The 19,442-nt window shown below is 35.6% G+C and overlaps 1 pseudogene; it reads right to left on the bottom strand.

Annotated features, from left to right (window-relative positions):
• Positions 1 to 9,079: 9,079 nt before the first annotated feature.
• Positions 9,080 to 18,208, bottom strand: LOC132637218 (butanoate--CoA ligase AAE1-like; annotated as a pseudogene).
• Between the last annotated feature and the right edge of the window lie 1,234 nt (positions 18,209 to 19,442).

Raw genomic sequence — 19,442 nt, 5'->3', positions numbered from 1 at the left:
GAATTGGAACAAAACCATCAGTAGGTTTACCCTTTGATGAATGACACAAAATCAATCATGTTAGCGGCCATGCAACGAATATCCAACAACAATTAATATTGCCGACACTTAGCTTCGAATTAACGTTTGGATAAGAAGAAAAAGAACAGGGATTGCTCCACTGGAATTGGCCTGGCTTGTATACCATTGAGGGAATAGTGAAACAACGAGATATTTCGAGTCTTGAGAATGGACAATCTCTTGGCAGGTCGGCTTTATCTCCTTTTTGGGCCTATCGCCCCAAATCTGGATTAAATTCATTTTTTTGAGCGGATTATCTTTTTTGGGGTGGTCTTTAAATTTTATCCCTCAAATTGGTGGTCTTTAATATTTATCCTTCGTTTAACACTTAGAGGTCCTGAATTCCAATTCAAGCTCAGCAAAAAAAAAATTAAAAAAATTTGCATGCCATAAGTTGGGATTCACAAGGCCCAACTTATGCCATGCCTTAAAGCAGAAGTTAAGACAAACTTTTACCCAAAATTAGGCCTTAAGGCAGATGTTTACAAAATTCTAGAATTTTTTTTTCCCCTTAAGGCAGAGTTTGAAACATTTTTATTTTAATTTTTGATTGAACGAGGATCGAATCCGAAACCAAGATGCTTGTAGCGAAGGACAAAAATTAAAGACCACCCCCCAGCGAAGGACAATCCTGCAAATTGCCCGATTAAATTTCGGATAGTGAATGTCTAAGCAAACTAGAATTTAAAAGTGAATTTCAGAAAGAAAATCAGATCAAATTATCATTCTTTTTTTAAAACTCTTGTTTTAGTTTTTGCAAAAACTGAAAATGAGAGTTAACTTCATTTGTGCTATCCATCTCAACATACATGTTGACAAGTCTTCGAAGTTTCTTGACTGAGAGCCCGTTTGATTGGCTTATAAGTGGTCAAATCAGCTTATAAGCTTTTGACCACTTATAAGCTATTTTGTTATTTTTCAGGTATTTGACAAATCAGCTTATAAGCTAAAAAAATGCTTAAAATAAGTAAAAAAAATATAAGTTGGGCTATTTTAATTTATTTTTTTAACTTATAAATTATTTTTTTATCAACTCAGTTTATAAATCATTTTTTTTTTTGCTAAGCCAAACGGGCTCTAAACGAGAGTAGGGACTCCTACCTACCAGAGGCCAGCTTTTAATACCAAATAGTAAGCGCTCCCAGCCAAGCGGATATATTCAGTTGTCTGATCATGATTTGTCTTGTATGTATCATTAATAACGTACGATATTTTGGTAAACATAGGGTTTTAAGAGGAAAAAAAAAATCTAAAGAGAAAGGTCAATATCACGGAACGATTGATATAGGACAAGTGTATTACATAAAACAAATGAGAAATTATACGATATATACATACACACACACACAGTAAGCTTAGGGTTGTTTTTAATTTCTTAGCTAGTTTTTAGATGAATAGAGGATTGTACTCCTTTGGTGAGTGTTTAAGGATTATTCCCTTGTAGCCAGGGGTGGATGCCTATTTACATATCAAGTTTATTTAAACTTAATACTTTCAATGCGGAACATAACTTTATATGGCAAAATCTACTAAAATTACAACAAATAGTAGGTATAAATCAATAACTTTAAGAATATGATGGGTTTAATGTTAAAGTCTTTAAAAGGTTAAACTCGTAGAATTTAAATTCTAAATTTACCTCCGCTTATAGCTCCTTTATTCATCCCTAGTATGAATTCCTTGCATGATTTCATTCTCTTCTGCCTTTATTTATTTCTAATGATTGAATACTAGTTTACCCCTATTACAAAAGCAATCTTAAAGGGCAATACCCCGGAGTCCTTCACCCAACAATCCTCGATTATTGCAAATCCCTTCAAACTAGCTTGAAGCAAAACTCAAAGGATTACACCCATTGCCCCAAAAGAACTTATTACTCCAACAATCCTCGATTGCTGCTAACCCCTTCAAGCTAACTTGAAGCAAAACTCAAAGGGGTCATTTGGTATATGGTATAAGACATGATATATCGGTATTAAATTTTAGGGTTAAATTTATACCATATTTGGTTTGGGTTATTAATTAGTCCCGGTATAAAAGTATACCACAATGTTGGATAATATTATCCTATTTCCTAGGTGGTATAACTAATACCAAGCACATGCTTTGGATTATATATGGTATATCTCACCTTTAATCCAATGAACCAAACAAAGAACAAGTACTAAATAATCCAAAGATTATTTAGTGTTGGGATTATAATCCCAGGACTATAATCCCAGCATAAATTTGTCCACGTACCAAACGACCACAAAGGATTATATTCGTATTATATTCTCAAAGAACTTACACCAACAATCTAACTCCTTCAAGCTAACTCTAGCTTCCAATGTTTACCCCCAATTACAACCTCAAATGTGCTTCTCAAAAGCTGAAAGAGATTATAATCGAAAGCCTAATACATTCACTAAAACTAGACTCGAAACTTAATGAAGAAACGCACGTCCAACATGTTCATGTGTACGTTTAGATGCTTCACTCGTTTTCTCTCTTGAATGCTCAAATTTTTCTCTTGGTTGAAGTTGTTGCGAATAAAATAGACCCGCAAAAATAATATTCACGGTATTAGTGATAAACGCGGAACACTAACTTATGGTTAAATCAACAAGAATAAAATGCAGCAATAATGACACCAAGATTTTACGTGGAAACCCTTCTGAATAAAGGAAAAACCACGGCCAAGAGGAGTAGCTGATATCACTATAGCAAGGAATTTTACACTGTGTAGTAACGAGTACTAATACTCCTAAGACCACTACACCCTCAAAAGGAAAAACACTCTTTTGATTTTTCCACCTCACTACAATATCACTCACACTCTATTTTTCTTCACAGACTATTTTCTTACACAGTCTATGGTATACCTCACTTTGCTCTCACTCAGATGTATTGTCTGAGATTTTGGTGTGTCATTAAACTGAAAGAGAGCTCCCTATTTATAGGGATGGAGTGTGCAATTTTACTCTTGGCATTAATTGGCCTGTGGCAATTCTTCAACCTTGCATTTAATTTGGCCGGTGCCAAATTCAACCTTTTTCAAACACTTTTTGACAAACTCTGCAATTTGGCCGGTGCCAAATTTTTATTCCTTTGGCAAAGTCAAAAATTGTGGATCTGGACCCCACGAATTGGTATCACTTTTTGACAAACTCTGCAATTTGGCCGGTGCCAAATTTTTCTTCTTTTGGCAAAGTAAAAAATTGTGGGTCTTTTTTTTTTTTTAGTGGTATCAGAGCCAAGGTTCTGTCTGAGTATGCTCTGTGGTTGCAGCACAGTCTGAACTTCCACATCAGAAAAGAATTACTTTGGTCTTCGAATAAAATAGTATTTGTATTTATGATAAACGATGGAAGCCAACACTAGTAGAATGGTTACTTTGAGTGGTGTAAATTATGTCATTTGGAAGGGCAAAATGGAAAATTTGCTCTATGTCAAGAATTTTCATCAACCTGTCTTTGCCAATAAAAAGCCTGATAATAAATCAGATGAAGAGTGGAATTTGTTGCATCGGCAGGTTTGCGGCTTTATTAGACAGTGGGTCGACGATAATGTGTTGAGCCATATTTCTGGGGAGACACATGCTCGGACCCTATGGGAGCATCTTGAAAGTTTGTATGCTCGGAAAACTGGTAACAACAAGATGTTTTTGATAAAGCAAATGTTGGGTTTAAAATACCACGATGGTTCCGCAATGACAGATCATCTGAATATTTTTCAGGGGATCATGAACCAGTTATTCGCTATGGGCATTAATTTTGATGAAGAAATTCAAGGCTTGTTTCTACTTGGTTCCCTACCAGATTCTTGGGAAATTATTAGAACTTCATTATCAAATTCTGCTCCGGATGGTGTGATCTCTATGGATCTTGCCAAGAGCGGTCTTTTAAATGAAGAGATGAGAAGAACATCTCAAGGTTCCTCCTCATCAGATGTCTTGGTGACTGACACTAGGGGGAGAGGCAAGAATCGTGGTTCTCAAAATAGAGAACATCATAGAAGCAAATCCAGAAGCAGACTTAAAGATATTGAGTGCTATCATTGCGGGAAAAAAGGGCACACAAAGAAGTTCTGCCGGATTTTGAAAAAGGAGAATAGAGATAAGGAGGAAAAGAAAGAAGATGGCAATCGTGTTGCCGCTGTCACTACAGGAGATCTTGTTACTGTCCTTGATGCGGATCTGATAAATATTGCTTGTGATGAGTCAAGCTGGGTTGTGGATAGTGGTGCCGCATCTCATGTGACATCACGGAAGGAATTTTCTCATCCTATACTCCGGGTGACTTTGGAACTTTGAGTATGGGTAATGAGACTGTATCTAGGATGGCTGGTGTTGGAACGATTTGTTTGAAAACTAGTATTGGAACTAAACTAGTTTTAAACAATGTAAAGCATGCACCTGATGTTCGTTTGCACTTGATCTCTGTTGGTGTTTTGGATGATGAGGGATATGTCAGTACCAATGGTGCTGGAAAGTGGAAGCTTACTAAAGGTTCCATGATTGTGGCTCGTGGCGAAAAGCGTCGTGGTCTATTCTGGACTATGACCTCTACCTGTGTTGATATGGTGAATGCAGTTGAGAGCAATAGCTCTTCAACGTTATGGCATAAGAGGCTTAGCCACATTAGCGAGAAAGGACTAAATGTTCTGGCCAAAAAGAAATTATTGCCAAATTTCGAAAGTGCTAAATTAGAAAAGTGTGAGTACTGCTTGGCTGGAAAACAAAATAGAGTTTCTTTCAAGTCTCATCCTCCTTCAAGAAAGACAGAGTTGCTTGAGTTGGTGCATTCAGATTTATGTGGTCCAATGAAGACAAGGACTTTGGGTGGTGCACTTTACTTCGCTACCTTTATTGATGATTGCTCAAGGAAACTTTGGGTCTACGTCTTAAAGACTAAAGACCAAGTGTTGGGTGTCTTTAAGCAGTTTCAGGCCTCAGTTGAAAGAGAAATTGGAAAGAAGCTGAAGTGTATTCGTACTGATAACGGTGGTGAATATTATGGACCGTTTGACGAATACTGCAAGCAACAGGGTATTAGACACCAGAAGACTCCTCCTAAGACTCCTCAGCTTAATGGTTTAGCAGAGAGGATGAACAGAACCTTGATGGAAAGAGTTAGATGTTTGCTTTCGGAAGAAAAGTTGCCGAATTCCTTTTGGGGTGAGGCATTGTTGACCACCGCACATGTTATTAATCTATCCCCTGCGGTTGCTTTGCAAAGTGATAATCCAAACAGAGTTTGGTATGGCAAGGATGTTTCCTATGACCACTTGAAAGTGTTTGGTTGCAAAGCTTTTGTACATGTGCCTAAAGATGAGAGGTCAAAATTAACTGCCAAGACAAGGCAGTGCATCTTCATTGGTTATGACCTTGATGAGTTTGGTTACAGGCTATATGATCCAATTGAGAAGAAGCTCGTAAGAAGTCGTGATGTTATCTTCGTGGAGGATCAAACCATTGAAGATATTAACAAAGCGGAGAAGATAAAATCTTCAAGTTCTGAAGGTTTAGTTAATCTTGATCAAGTTCCTCATACAAATGCTGATGAAGTTGGTGGGCTCTATGACGATGGTGATGCCCAGAATCATGTTCCAGATCAGCATGTTGATGATGATAACGATGCTGCTATTGATGAAGTAGATGTTTCTACTCATGAAGTCGATGCTTCTACTCATGAAGGCGTGGATGAGCCAGATATTCCACTTAGAATGTCTACTAGACAGCATGTTCCTTCTTCCCGTTATTCACCTAATGAGTATGTATTACTCACTGATGGGGGAGAACCTGAATGTTATGAGGAGGCCATGGAAAATGAGCACAAGGATTAATGGATTGAAGCCATGCAAGATGAGATGAAATCTCTGCGTGAGAACCATACTTATGAGTTGGTGAAATTGCCTAAGGGAATAAGAGCTTTGAAGAACAAGTGGGTGTTCAAAGTTAAAGCCGAAGAACACAGCTTGAAGCCCAGATACAAAGCTAGATTGGTTGTTAAGGAATTTGGTCAAAGGAAAGGTATTGACTTTGACGAAATATTTTCTCCTGTCGTGAAAATGTCCTCCATTCGGACAGTTCTTGGTTTGACTGCTAGTCTGGATTTGGAGATTGAGCAGATGGATGTGAAGACTTCTTTTCTTCACGGTGACTTAGAAGAGGATATTTATATGGAACAACCTGAGGGCTTCAAGGCAAAAGGTAAAGAAAATCTTGTATGCAAACTTAAGAAGAGTCTATATGGATTGAAGCAAGCTCGCAGACAGTGGTACAAGAAGTTTGAGTCTGTTATGGGGGAGCAAGGCTACAAGACGACTTCTTCAGATCACTGTGTGTTTGTACAAACATTTTCTGATGATGACTTTATCATCCTTCTGCTATATGTGGATGATATGTTGATTGTGGGCAAGAATGCTTCCAGGATTGACGAGTTGAAGAAATAGTTGAGTAAGTCTTTTGCAATGAAAGACTTGGATCATGCTAAGCAGATTTTGGACATGAGAATTACTCGTTCAAGAGATGAAAGGAAGCTTTATTTGTCACAGAAAAAGTACATAGAACGTGTACTAGAGCGCTTCAATATGAAGAGTGCTAAGTGGGTTAGCACACCTCTTCCTGGTCATTTGAAATTGAGCAAAAAGATGTGTCCTGCAACAAAGGAGGAAAAAGAGAGAATGGCCAAGATTCCTTATTCCTCTGCCGTCGGAAGTTTGATGTATGCAATGGTATGCACTCGACCAGATATTGCTCATGCAGTCGGTGTTGTTAGCAGATTTCTCGAAAATGCAGGGAAAGAGCATTGGGAAGCTGTGAAGTGGATACTCAGGTATCTAACAGGAAGCTCAGATGAATGCTTGTGTTTTGGAGGATCAAATCCAATCTTGAAGGGCTATACAGATTCTGATATGGCAGGTGACCTCGATAACAGAAAATCCACTACTGGATATTTGTTTACTTTTTCAGGGGGATCATGGCAGTCGAAGTTGCAGAAGTGTGTCGCACTGTCTACAACTGAAGCGGAGTATATTGCGGCTACTGAAGCTGGCAAAGAGATGATATGGCTCAAGAGATTTCTTCAAGAACTTGGATTGCAGCAAATGGAGTATGTTGTCTATTGTGACAGTCGGAGTGCAATAGACTTGAGCAAGAACTCCATGTACCATGCGAGAACAAAGCATATCGACGTCAGATATCATTGGATTCGTGATCAGGTAGAGAACGAATTGTTCCAGGTCAAGAAGATTCACACGAGTGAAAACCCTGCAGATATGTTGACCAAGGTGGTATCGAGAGATAAGTTCGAACTTTGCAAAGAACTTGTCGGAATGCACTCAAACTAGAAGCAAGTGTATCCTCCTTCAGGTGAATGAGTCTGGAGGGGGAGATTTGTGGGGTCCAGACCCACAGAAGTATAATAAATGCACAAGCTCAATGATGATTCCTGGACTCTTTAAATAGGCAAAATACATTAATAGTACCATATTCCAAGTTGATCTCTGAAACAGGTAAATAAATCGTCAGTAGATACCTTTTCTAACAAGAATATAATTCTACTTACCAGTTTTTACTATAAAAGATTCTCACTTGATCTTTTTCTTCAATAACACAATTCTAAACTAATTGATCTGAATCCTTGCATGACAAGACACCTAATTTAATCATTTAAGGTATTCTGAAGCCATATATGTAATTTTCACAAAGAATTTTTCCTAAAGTACTTCGAGTAGATATAACAAATCAACACCTGGTAGAATTCTAAATCTGACTGGTTGAACGAGTGCTCCAAACCCTGCAATGATTCTTTTCAAACAAATAAGAACCTTATGACCCATGTGGCCATAAGAATTTTTCACCTTTTTCCAGATTTTTTTTTCACTTTCTATGGAAATCAGCGTTTGATCATGAAAATTCCAAATACAATTTGAAATTGTATTTGGAATTTGAAAAACACCTAAAACCTTATTTTCACTTTCACTACATTCAACTAACAAAATATTCTTTACAAAAACTATAACGAAACACAGCTCCATCTTCAGCTCCAACTTCAACATTCCAAAAAGTGAAAAAATATTTGGTTTTCATGGCCAAACATCTACTTAATCTTTCAAAGTCAACACACATTCTTGCTCATAGCTAACATAATTTTTTAATAATCCGTCGCTAAATAAAATTAGCGTCGGATTTTATTGTTTAGCTACAGAATTTGTCCGTCACTAATTCCTATTTTTTTAGTAGTAACTGTCACAAACAAATTACTCAATTTAATTAAACAAATATATTTCGTTTGTAAATCATCACCAGTCAACACAAAGTTAAACGATTAATGTTATTATAATGAGAAATTAAGAGGAATCATTAATATTGTAAGTTACGCCTTAAACTCCAATTATTATGCATTTATCGGTTTAGTGGTTTAATGAAGTGAGAATATATATTAATTAATCATGATTAAGTGAAATAAGTCTTTATACAAACTTATGTTATGTATTTATTATTAGTTTAGTGTAAATATCTCAATGCAGGTTACTTTTGACCATATAGGATCTTAAACAAAGTTTGAGTCCACATGACCATTCTATTCAATAACACATATTTATACATAGTTTGCTTTTCTGCAATTTTTCTATTAAAGTAATGGAGAAAGAGGTCTAAGCCCCCTTGACACAACACATGAAGTGGATCCTGTCACTGTTTGATACCCGAAATTACAAAATATATCTCATGTTTCTAGTCTATTTGGATGAAGAGATGTGTTATCCAAAATACGGTGGATAATAGTCTTTTCAAATTCAGATGAAAAATGCCTAGTTTTGCCCCTCAAATATAAATGGGATTAGACAAAATTCTGTTGGCATTATATTCTTTCTTCATCATTGATTAACGCTGTCAGGTTTCTTCTGTATAATTAACACAAGCAACAATGGACTAAGTATTTGAGCCCCGTTTATTGGTTATGTATGATCAAACTTATGTCTATAATACAGAAAGATCGTTCTACTAAGCAAGCCCCATCCACACTAAAATTTATTAAAGTTTGGTAGCTTCTGAAACACTTCCCATGGCTTTGTCTCAGAACAAATTCTGAGTCTTTCTGTTGAAGTTTTTGGCAAATCGTCGAAAATTACTGTCCTAGAAGTCATGTAATGTGGCAAACGATCACGAAAATGCTTGATAATCTCATTTGCACTGGCATCGCATCCATCCTTCAGTTTAACAAATGCAGAAGGTGTCTCAACCCAGAGATCATCTAGTCTTCCCACTACAGCCACTTCAAGAACAGCTGGATGGTTAAAGATTACAGACTCCATTTTGATTGGACTAACGTTTTCTCCACCAGAGATAATGATGTCCTTCGAACAATCCTTTAACTCTATGTATCCATCAGGGTACTTTACTGACAAGTCCCCGCTTCGAAACCAACCCCCTCTAAAAGCATCTTCTGTTGCTTTGACATACTTTAAGTAACCATTCATTACTGTGTTTCCTCTAATCATTACCTCATTGTTTTTGCATCTGGAGGTGCACTCTTCATTGATTCAGAATCCTTCACGTCTACCTCCTCTGAGACAAGATGGTTCACTCCTTGACGAGCCTGAATCCTAGCCTGCTCATCAGGTGACAGAGAGTCCCACTCAGGTTTCCAAACGCAAATAGTTTTAATATCCGTGACCGTGACTAAGATTAAAACTGAGCTTTTTCATCTTAAGTAGAACTTGAGGAGGAGGTGGTGCTGCAGCTGTGATCACGTTTACTGTACTCGGATGGGGCCTTTGGGCACTTGGTGATGCATATATTATCGTGTTCAAAACCGTATGTGCACCAGCCAAGTAAGTCACTTGGTGCTCAACTATGCTGCTGAAAATCCCTCCTGCGGTGACACTTGTCAGGCAAATGTTCGTGCCACTCTGTGCTGCCATAGCCCAAGTAAGACACCATACGTTGCAATGAAACATGGGAAGAGTCCATAAATAGACAGGCATCGAATCCATTTCAGTGAGAAGAACTGAAGCCAGAGAACTAAGATTTGCCCTTCTGTGAGTATAGATGACTCCTTTAGGTCTCGATGTTGTGCCAGAGGTATAATTGAGAGCAATAGCATCCCATTCATCGTTTGTCCGTACTATGTCAAAATCAGGTTCTCCAGTAGCTAAAAAAGACTCATACTCCAACTCTCTGAAGCCAAGCTCCTATAATTATTCTGGCTGGATAACTGACTCTGTCTATCAGAGATCAAAATTAGATAGGGCAACTTGGCAATTGCCTTTGACAGATTTTCTAATGCACCCTTAGCAACATCGACTGGTGATCTACGGATATGATTTTGGCCTCTGAATGTCTAAGTAACAGAGAGACCATTGCTGAATCATGACCCGCATTAAGTGCACAAAGAACTGCACCTGCCATTGGTATTCCAAAGTGAAGCTCATACATTGCAGGAACATTAGAAGCCAAGGAAGCAACCAGCTCAGAAATTTAGGAAAAACTAAGACCAAAACAAAAGATGGTGATTTGAACAAGAACTCATTTTCTTCTTGGTAAAAATGTAAGAAAAAATTAACTAATGTTAAGCATCTCTATAATACCAACAAGATTAACTAAGTGGTATAGAAGGCAAATGAACTGCTTTCAAGATATACACTAATAATTTTTATGATGTGCGAGTCACACCCTGTCATACTTGAGTGAGGGTAGCTCTAGTTTAATGCATGGAACTATGGACCCCAACCTCCAGCAAAGTCCGGAACCAAAATGCCCCCAAAAAAACCACTTTGAACCAAAATACCCCAACAAAAAAAAAATATTACAAAACTACCTTTAGCGCAGTAATTTACTGCGCTAAAGCAGTTCACGGAGACGGAGCCGTTAACTGTTTTAGCGCAGTATTTTACTGTGTTATAGAAGTTGTTAAAAAAAAATCTATAACGCAGTAAAATACTGCGTTATAGAAACAGTACAAAAAAAAATAAATTGGCCAACTTTATTTTTTAAACACTTAGTGTTTTTTTCCATACTTTGTCCAATTATTAGTCATGTGTCAAGACTCCGAAACGTCAATATTTTATATAGAACCTGATATGTTTTTCTGCATACAATAATGTAGGCTCAATACATCAAGGATACGTAAACGTTCGGATCGTCATTTTAGGGGTTGAAAAGGTGCCCAAAGTAAGTTTTGTTTGTAAGGTTTAAGTGTTCTATATACATAGACGTCCATTTTTGTTTGAAGACTTGTTGTCATTAGCTTAAAGTTTTTTATTTTTAGGGTTTAGATTTAAGTATGTTATTTTTTAAAGCGTAACTTTATTTCGAATATACACGGTTTTTTGCGCTCGGCCTTTTTTTTTTTTTTTTGTAACATATTCGAAAGAAAGTTACGCATTAAAAAATAACACACTTAAGGAACTTAGTGTTTTTTTTTCATAAAAAGATCGCAACATCTTATTTTAATAAATCTTTTCTTTGCAGCGCTTAGTGTTTTTTCCATACTTTGACCAACGATTTGTCGTGTGTCAAGACTTCAAAACGTCAATATTTTATATAGAACCTGATTTTTTTTTTTTGCGTACTATAATGTAGGCTCATACATCAAGGATACGTAAACGTTCGGATCGTCGTTTTAGAGGTTGAAAAGGTACCCGAAGTAAGTTTTGTTTAAGGTTTAAGTGTTTTATTTTTTAAGGTTTTGATTTAAGCGTGTTATTTTTAATCAAGACATAACTTTATTTTGAATATAAATATAATTCTAAAAAATATAGGGAGAAAAACTAGTTGTAAAGTGGTCAAACTTTAGATGGTCATAACTTTGTGCTCGGACGTCCGTTTTACGCGTTTTTTTTTTTAACTTGCGTATTGTTTTGAGATCTATGCGAACAAACTGCCACAAGGCGGTTTGGCCGAGCTGATTTTAAAAAAAAACACCTTTTATCCCATTCAATTTCAATTTTCCCCCAAATTGGCCTGAAATTTTCAGTTTTATTTACTTATAAGATGATGATGATGATGATACGCAATAGATTTCAACGTAAAAATCCCAAGGTAATATAGCTGTGAATGTCAATTTCACTTCTGCGGTTTCAATTTTTGAAAATAAAGCTGACTAATTTTCTCGACATATAAAGTTGACTAAAATAACCGTACAGTCAAACACTAAGTTTTTTCAAACAAAACTTACTTCGGGCACCTTTTCAACCCCTAAAATGACGATCCGAACGTATACCTATCCTTGATGTATTGAGCCTACATTATTGTACGCAGAAAAAAATATCAGGTTCTATATAAAATATTGACGTTTCGGAGTCTTGACACACGACTAATTGTTGGTCAAAGTATGAAAAAACACACTACGTGTTCCAAAAAAAAAAATTGCCAATTTTTTTTTAGTGCTTGCTATTTTACTGCGCTATACAAAAAAAAAAAAAAAACTTTAGCGCAGTAAAATACTGCGCTAAATCAGTTAAAAACCTTTTGGCAACGGCTTTATTTTCAATAAATCTAAACCCTAAAAATAAAAAACCTTAAGCTAATGACAACAAGTCTTCAAACAAAAATGGACGTCTATGTATATAGAACACTTAAACCTAAAGGTTACAAATAAAACTTACTTCGGGCACATTTTCAACCCCTAAAATGACGATCCGAACGTTTACGCATCCTTGATGTATTGAGCCTACATTATTGTACGCAGAAAAAAATATCAGGTGTTGACACCCAATTTTGTCCCTCTTTTATTTAATTTACCCGGGTTTTTAAATTTACTAACGAGCTAAATACTTTATTTTTCGCGATATTTTATTGCTACTACTATTAATATCACAACTTTTATTTTTTTTAACATTATAAGCATTACTTTATCACAAATTTCAAACGGTTAGCCATCGTCTCGTTTTCGGGTTCGGATTCGTCAAATTAATTACAAGGCAACACTTTGTAAATCCTTACATTCTATATACTGTTGACACCTAATTTTGTCCCGCATCTCCTCCGAAATACCTATTTATACTTCTGGTATTTCGAGAAATTAAAAAATATGCATTTAAGTTTTACTATAATTATTAGTCTTTTATTAACACCCACGTTTTATTTATTCTTCTGCAGTTTATTATTATCATTATTATTGTTATTATTATTATTATTATTATTATTATTATTATTATTATTATTCTTAAATTATCATTTATTACTAGTTGTCATTTATTATTATCATTCTTGTTATTTCCATTATTATTATTATTATTATTATTATTATTATTATTATTATTAATTACTAATCATTATTATCAGCGTTATTTTTTGTTATCAATTATTTATCATCATTATCATCGTTATTTTATTATTAATTATTATCATTATTTTATCAATAATTGTTATTTATCGTTATTATTTTTTATTTATTAATTTCTATCATCTTTATTATTATTATTATTAATTATTATCATTTTTTATTATCAATGTTTGTTATTTACCATTATTATTATATCTACTATTATTTTTTTTATCACCATTATCATCAACATTATCATTATTACCATTATCATTGTTATTTATCAGTATTACTACCGCTATTTATTTGCTACTATTATTCAGTATTATTGAAATTTGCATTTCTCAACGTTTCTACCAACTTCCGCACACACATCACATTTATTTCGCACATTTAAATAATAGCGTTTGTTATTAAATATTATTGCACGGTCATTTGCGACATCATATAATTTTTACCCGGGTCTTTTTATAATTACATATTTCCGTATTAGGTGATATTCTGGCACCCTTAGTACATCGTTAATCAAAATGAGTCTCTTATTCAAATTTAGAAGCCAAACTATTTCTTGCACTCGGTCCGTATTTTGACTTACCGGACCCCAAATCAAAGTCCGATTAACTCCTAATATCTTTTAGACTAAACCATATTTTTTATCTCAATTTTTTAGACCAGGCTATGTTTTTAATTCTAGACATTTCTTTCAATACTCAGTCCAAAATTTGACCCAGTCCACAAATGGACGGGGTCCGGCCCATTTTCACTCAAATTAAGGGAAAGCCCTAAAGGGTTTCCCCCTTCACTCTTTCCTTTCCTTTTCCCTCCTTCTTTCCGCCTCCCACTCTCCTTTCCCATCTCACTCCGCTCCCTTCCACTCGCCGCCTCACGCCGCTCCCACTCACCCCCTTTCCCTCCTTCTTCTCCGCTCCCCACTCACCCCTGTCCCCCACTTGTCTCTCTCTCCCGCTCCTTTTTTTTCAGTATAAAAACAACGAAAACAAACTAAGAAAAGGAGAAAAGGACGGATTGAGTTTGTTTGGGATACAACAAGAATCACCCAGAAATCTTTAGCATTTTTTAGGACTTTCATTTTGATTACGATTCTAACTTTAAGATTGGTAAATGTTCGTTCTGTCTTGGTGGACTTTGGCTGCGATAGAACTCTTCGAATCCATTTTTGTCGATTCCTAATCTGTTAACGTTCGAGTGTAGATTCGACGACTTCGACACCCTAGTTCATTGCGCACAAAAAAGGTAAACTTCGATGCCTTATCACTCGTAAGCTTTAATTTCTGTTTTGGTTAAGATTTTTAGTTTATCCTGCTGTATGTTTAGTGATTATGTAGTTTCGTTGTTGTCGCATTATTTGTTTGATGTTTGGGAGCTGTTAGGATAGGATATTAATCGTTAGTCGAATTTGAAAGGTGTCTGTAGTAGTTTGGAGGCTTAGACTGAACTTTCCATGATTCATAATTTGTTCCAGAGTCAGATATACATATGATATACAGTAGGTTACCGGGATAAGAAGAAAATATACATTCAATATATATTCGATATACACATCACTGTGTGTATATCTTAGGTATACTCCGTATGTAATTAGAACAGGCCAGCATTGCCTTGCTTTTACTCTATTTTTTCAGGTAATATACCCTATCATAAATGTAATCCGCTTAGATTTAAATACAATGAAAGATTACCTAACATGTCGGTATTGGTTGTTGAAATGTGTTTGTTTCCAAATCTGAATTCTATGTTTAGTTTCCTTAACAAGTCGTTTATCAAACCTTGTTCCATTTTCAGTTGGTTAGATTAAGTTCAGCATCTTAGTAGTATTATGCAGGCTACTGTTTACTTCTAACTAATTTAGTCTTGCCCTGGTCGTTAATGATTATCTCTCATTGCGTTTGTTTCTTGGAACTGAATTTGCATTTGAACTAATAGCTAAATATATCTACATTGTTTAATTTGTCCTGAATCAAGTTTAGTATCAGTCCACCATGTAGAATACTAATTCTTTATCTCCTTTTTCCTTGTAATGTATGTATGAACCTTCATTCCTGTGATAACACTGCATTCTGTTTTTCTCTTGATTTGTTGCTGGGCCTGGATGTGAACACCCTCTATCTATGCTTAAGTCAGTATCTCCTAGTATGTTTTGTATCTCTGTACTGTTTTCATGACTAGTTTGATCACAGAGTGCATGTTAATCTTAGTCAAATTCTGAAACTTTTGTGCACTAGTTGAGCTTTACCATGATCTGTGTAAAAATTTTGGGTATGCAACTGTGTTTAAATAGATTAGTAATTCCTTGACATGCTTCTGCTAGCTATAGGGTATATCAGGTATTTCATTTTTCATATTTGCCACTGTCCTATGCTTTCTTTTTGTGCCCTCATGTCTGAATGTCACCCTAATTATTCTTGCAATTGATAGGCTTCTCATCTTTTCCTCTGTGGCTACAAAATGAGACGCAACTTCTATGGACCAGATATTGATCTTATGTTGTATGTTGTCTCAGTCCTGAAACCTGAAACTCTTGGGAACACACACCTTTTCCTTCTGTTTTACATTATCTGAACTATTGGAAATTGTTCTAATTCTGTTATTCCATGGATTTTTTTTATTCGAGTGCTATGTTCGTTGTGCCCTCAATAACATTGGGCTGCTGTTTCTCCCATTTGTGACTTTATGCTTTGTTCCTTTCCTATACTTAAAAGAATAGAAATGCTTAACTGTTTTGTCTAGTTGAAGTCTGACTGTACACTATCATCCATGCTATTTTGAGTAATTTGCTTGGTTTAACACTCTTGCCTAGACCAGCTTAAGTCATGGACTTAATTTCTATGCTTAATATGTGTGTGTCATGCTAATAGGTCGTTTCCTCTTTCCTTTCTGGAAATCCTATATGCTCAATACTCTTTTGAATGTTGCTGTTATCATTTGAGTTGTTCTGAGTTTTGTTTCGAGTTCCCTGCGCTCCCTTGTCCCATTTTTGGACATGTTTGTTTTTTTTAGATGGACCATGACAGTTTGGGGTCATCCAAGCCTTTCCCGGTGTTAGCCATGCCTGGGATTCATGAAAATTCCTTGGAACTTGTGCGGCATCGGGAAGATGGAGAGGAAGTTTTCCAACCTTAACCTTTTACACATCCTTATGAATATGTATGCATGAGATATATTTAAATATACACAGAATATATACAACCTGCTGATCTGGTTTGAGTGTGTATTTTACATATTCGTTGATCATATACTAATCGTTTCCTCTCGTTTTATGCATGATCATCTCGCACACGAGTCCGAGAGACTCGTTTTCTTCCGTATTTTGGCGTTGGGCTAAAAGCCCAACATGATTCCATTCTCTATTCAGCCCAGCCTGCAGCACCAATAGAAGATAAAATTTGGGCCAAGCCCAACATCAGCAAACAGATCCGCAGCAGCGCATAAATCTGCTGGGCTTCAGCCCAGCAGTGGCCCAATAGCAAACAGCAACAACACGAAAATGGGCCTGAGCCCATTTGAATCATTTTGCCCTTTTTTTTTATGTGTATTTAATTTATAATTACCTGATTAACACTTTACTTATTTTATTTGCTTAGATTAGGTGAACCTTAGCGAAATCAGTGGGGTTTTGATTTTAGTAAAATAGGTAGAAAGAACCAATAATTAATTTCATAGTTTCATTTTTCATATTAAATTAGTTACAATACCTACAATATTTATCTATATTAGAACAATCGGTTTTTCAAGGACGTGAGGTCGTAAATATATATTTTGAATTAAGATCACGTTTCTAGTCTTACATCACGGATACACAAAAAATATAAACTCAAATACATTTTATGAACACACTTTTTAATCATGCATATTTTAGCGCAAATAATGTTAAATAAAGAGATAAAAATATAGAAAGAAATTCATGGACTTTTTATCATATTTAAGTCTAGGCGTTTTTATATTATCATATTCATGTAATATCATTTTTTACTTGAAGATCACTTTTGTCAAACTATCCTTTAAAAATGCTATTATTCATAAGCAAATCATCCCATTTTACAAATCTTATTTTTGAATGACATTATTATATTTTTATCTAATGCCTTAGCAATATCTTCCAGTCTCATTTAACATTTAAAATCTTCTTTTACGCAAATTATTATGTTTTTTTTTATATAAGTATTACTTTAAACAACACTATTATACTTTTATTTAAAACTTTAACAATATTTATAAATTGTATTTCTAAACAGCATAAAAAATAGTCTTTTATACAAATTATTATTATTTTTACAAGTTCTATTTTAAATAGCATTCTGACATATCTATCTTTGGCCATACTTACAAACTGCTTTCCTTTTCCTATAATACTATATTTACACTCAGCCTAATTAATCATAAGTCCGGTCGGTTAACCATTGTTAATGGGTCTTAAAGGGTGCCTAATACCTTCCCTTTAGACTAATTGAACCCTTATCCAGAATCTTAAATTTCGCAGACCTTAAACAGAATTAACTTTAGACATAACTTTAATAAACTTCAGGTGTCCTAATTCACCGTAAATAATTAGGTGGCGACTCCTTAACATAACACAAACAAAAAACAGGAATCTCCAATACGTCATACTTCTAATTTTAACCTCCGGGTAAAAATGGGGTGTGACAGCTTGGCGACTCTGCTGGGGATTCAAGTGATGGAAAACGAGGCGGGTTTGGTGTGACGTTCCTAGGTTCAGGAAGCGGAGTTTGGAGTGTAATAGATGAGTTGATCATGTTTCTAACCCGATTCAGTTCTCTGCATAGATCTTCAATCTCTTGAGTTAGGCGGGCGATATGTTCATCCCGTTGGATAGTATTGCTATGTTCAGAAGTCTCAGGGGGATCATTAGAAACCATGATGTTTTCCGGACCAGTCGAAATAGGTGCGGTAATATTTGCCTTTCCTTGAACAACCCAGCTGCGTTGAGGTAACGATGATGTCTTTGACCTTGTGATGTAAGGGTGGTCAGCCATTGAGTGTCAACACGAACCAACTCTCTGTTTTGGGAATAAGATAAAATAAACATACAGTATAAATGATGTTAGTTTCATGAACATATCTAGGTAAAGTCATGATCACGTAAAGTCAAGTAAGGCATGTAGCAAATAATTTATCAAAGAGAGTCAAACAAGTTGTCAAACAGATGTAAATGATTATATAAAAAAAAAAAAAAAAAAATAACGCGTCCTAATATGCATGTGAGTTTAGAACAAAAATCAAAAGATTTTTGCATACATACGAACTGCGCTGACCTGATTCTCATGGGGGATACGTGGGCAGCCCATATAGGGTTCGGTTGCATTTAGAACAAAAATCAAAAGATTTTTGCATACATACGAACTACGTTCTGACCTGATTCTCATGGTGAGATACGTAGGCAGCACACATAGGGTTCGGTTGCGCTATAACAGAAAATTCAAAAAAAAAAAAAAAAAAAAACCTTACACGAAGACTATCAACATACAGACCCGTCACACCTAGATAAAAATCCAACAAACCCTTTACCATAGATATAACAGAACTACGCTGACCTGATTCCTTGGCGGATACGTAGGCAACCTATATAAGGTTCGGTCACACCACAACATAAATTTAGTACACCCTTCAGAACCAAAACTGGGGCATAGTTTTTTTGAGAAAAAAATATAGACAAAGAACGGGGACATTGACAAGATTAAGGCTACCAGACAGGAAATATTATAAACCAATTGCTTTAGAAATGTCACAGTCCGAAATTGACAGAACATTTCACAACTTACATATACATATATTTCCTTACATACGTACATTTACATATACATATTTCATAACTTATATACATATAGTTACATTTTTATACATATACTTACATACCTACCTTTCAAATGAAATACTTTCTTTCAATTATTTCACTACTGTTCATCTACCGAGGCTTGAACGGAGATCACAAGATCCAAACAAACAAGACAAATGGAACGCCAATAACGTCGAGCTTCGAGTCAACACGAATCAACTTCCCCCTCCCAAACTAAGAATTTTTCTTTGAGTGCAGGAACTTAAAATCGCGAGATCAACAGTCAAGTCTATCAATCAGGGCCATTGTGGCCTCGC

Source organism: Lycium barbarum, chromosome 4, assembly GCF_019175385.1.
Source record: "Lycium barbarum isolate Lr01 chromosome 4, ASM1917538v2, whole genome shotgun sequence".
NCBI classification, from domain to species: domain Eukaryota; kingdom Viridiplantae; phylum Streptophyta; class Magnoliopsida; order Solanales; family Solanaceae; genus Lycium; species Lycium barbarum.
The sequence above is the reverse complement of the archived record's forward strand: the minus strand, read 5'-3'. Positions and strand labels throughout refer to the sequence as shown.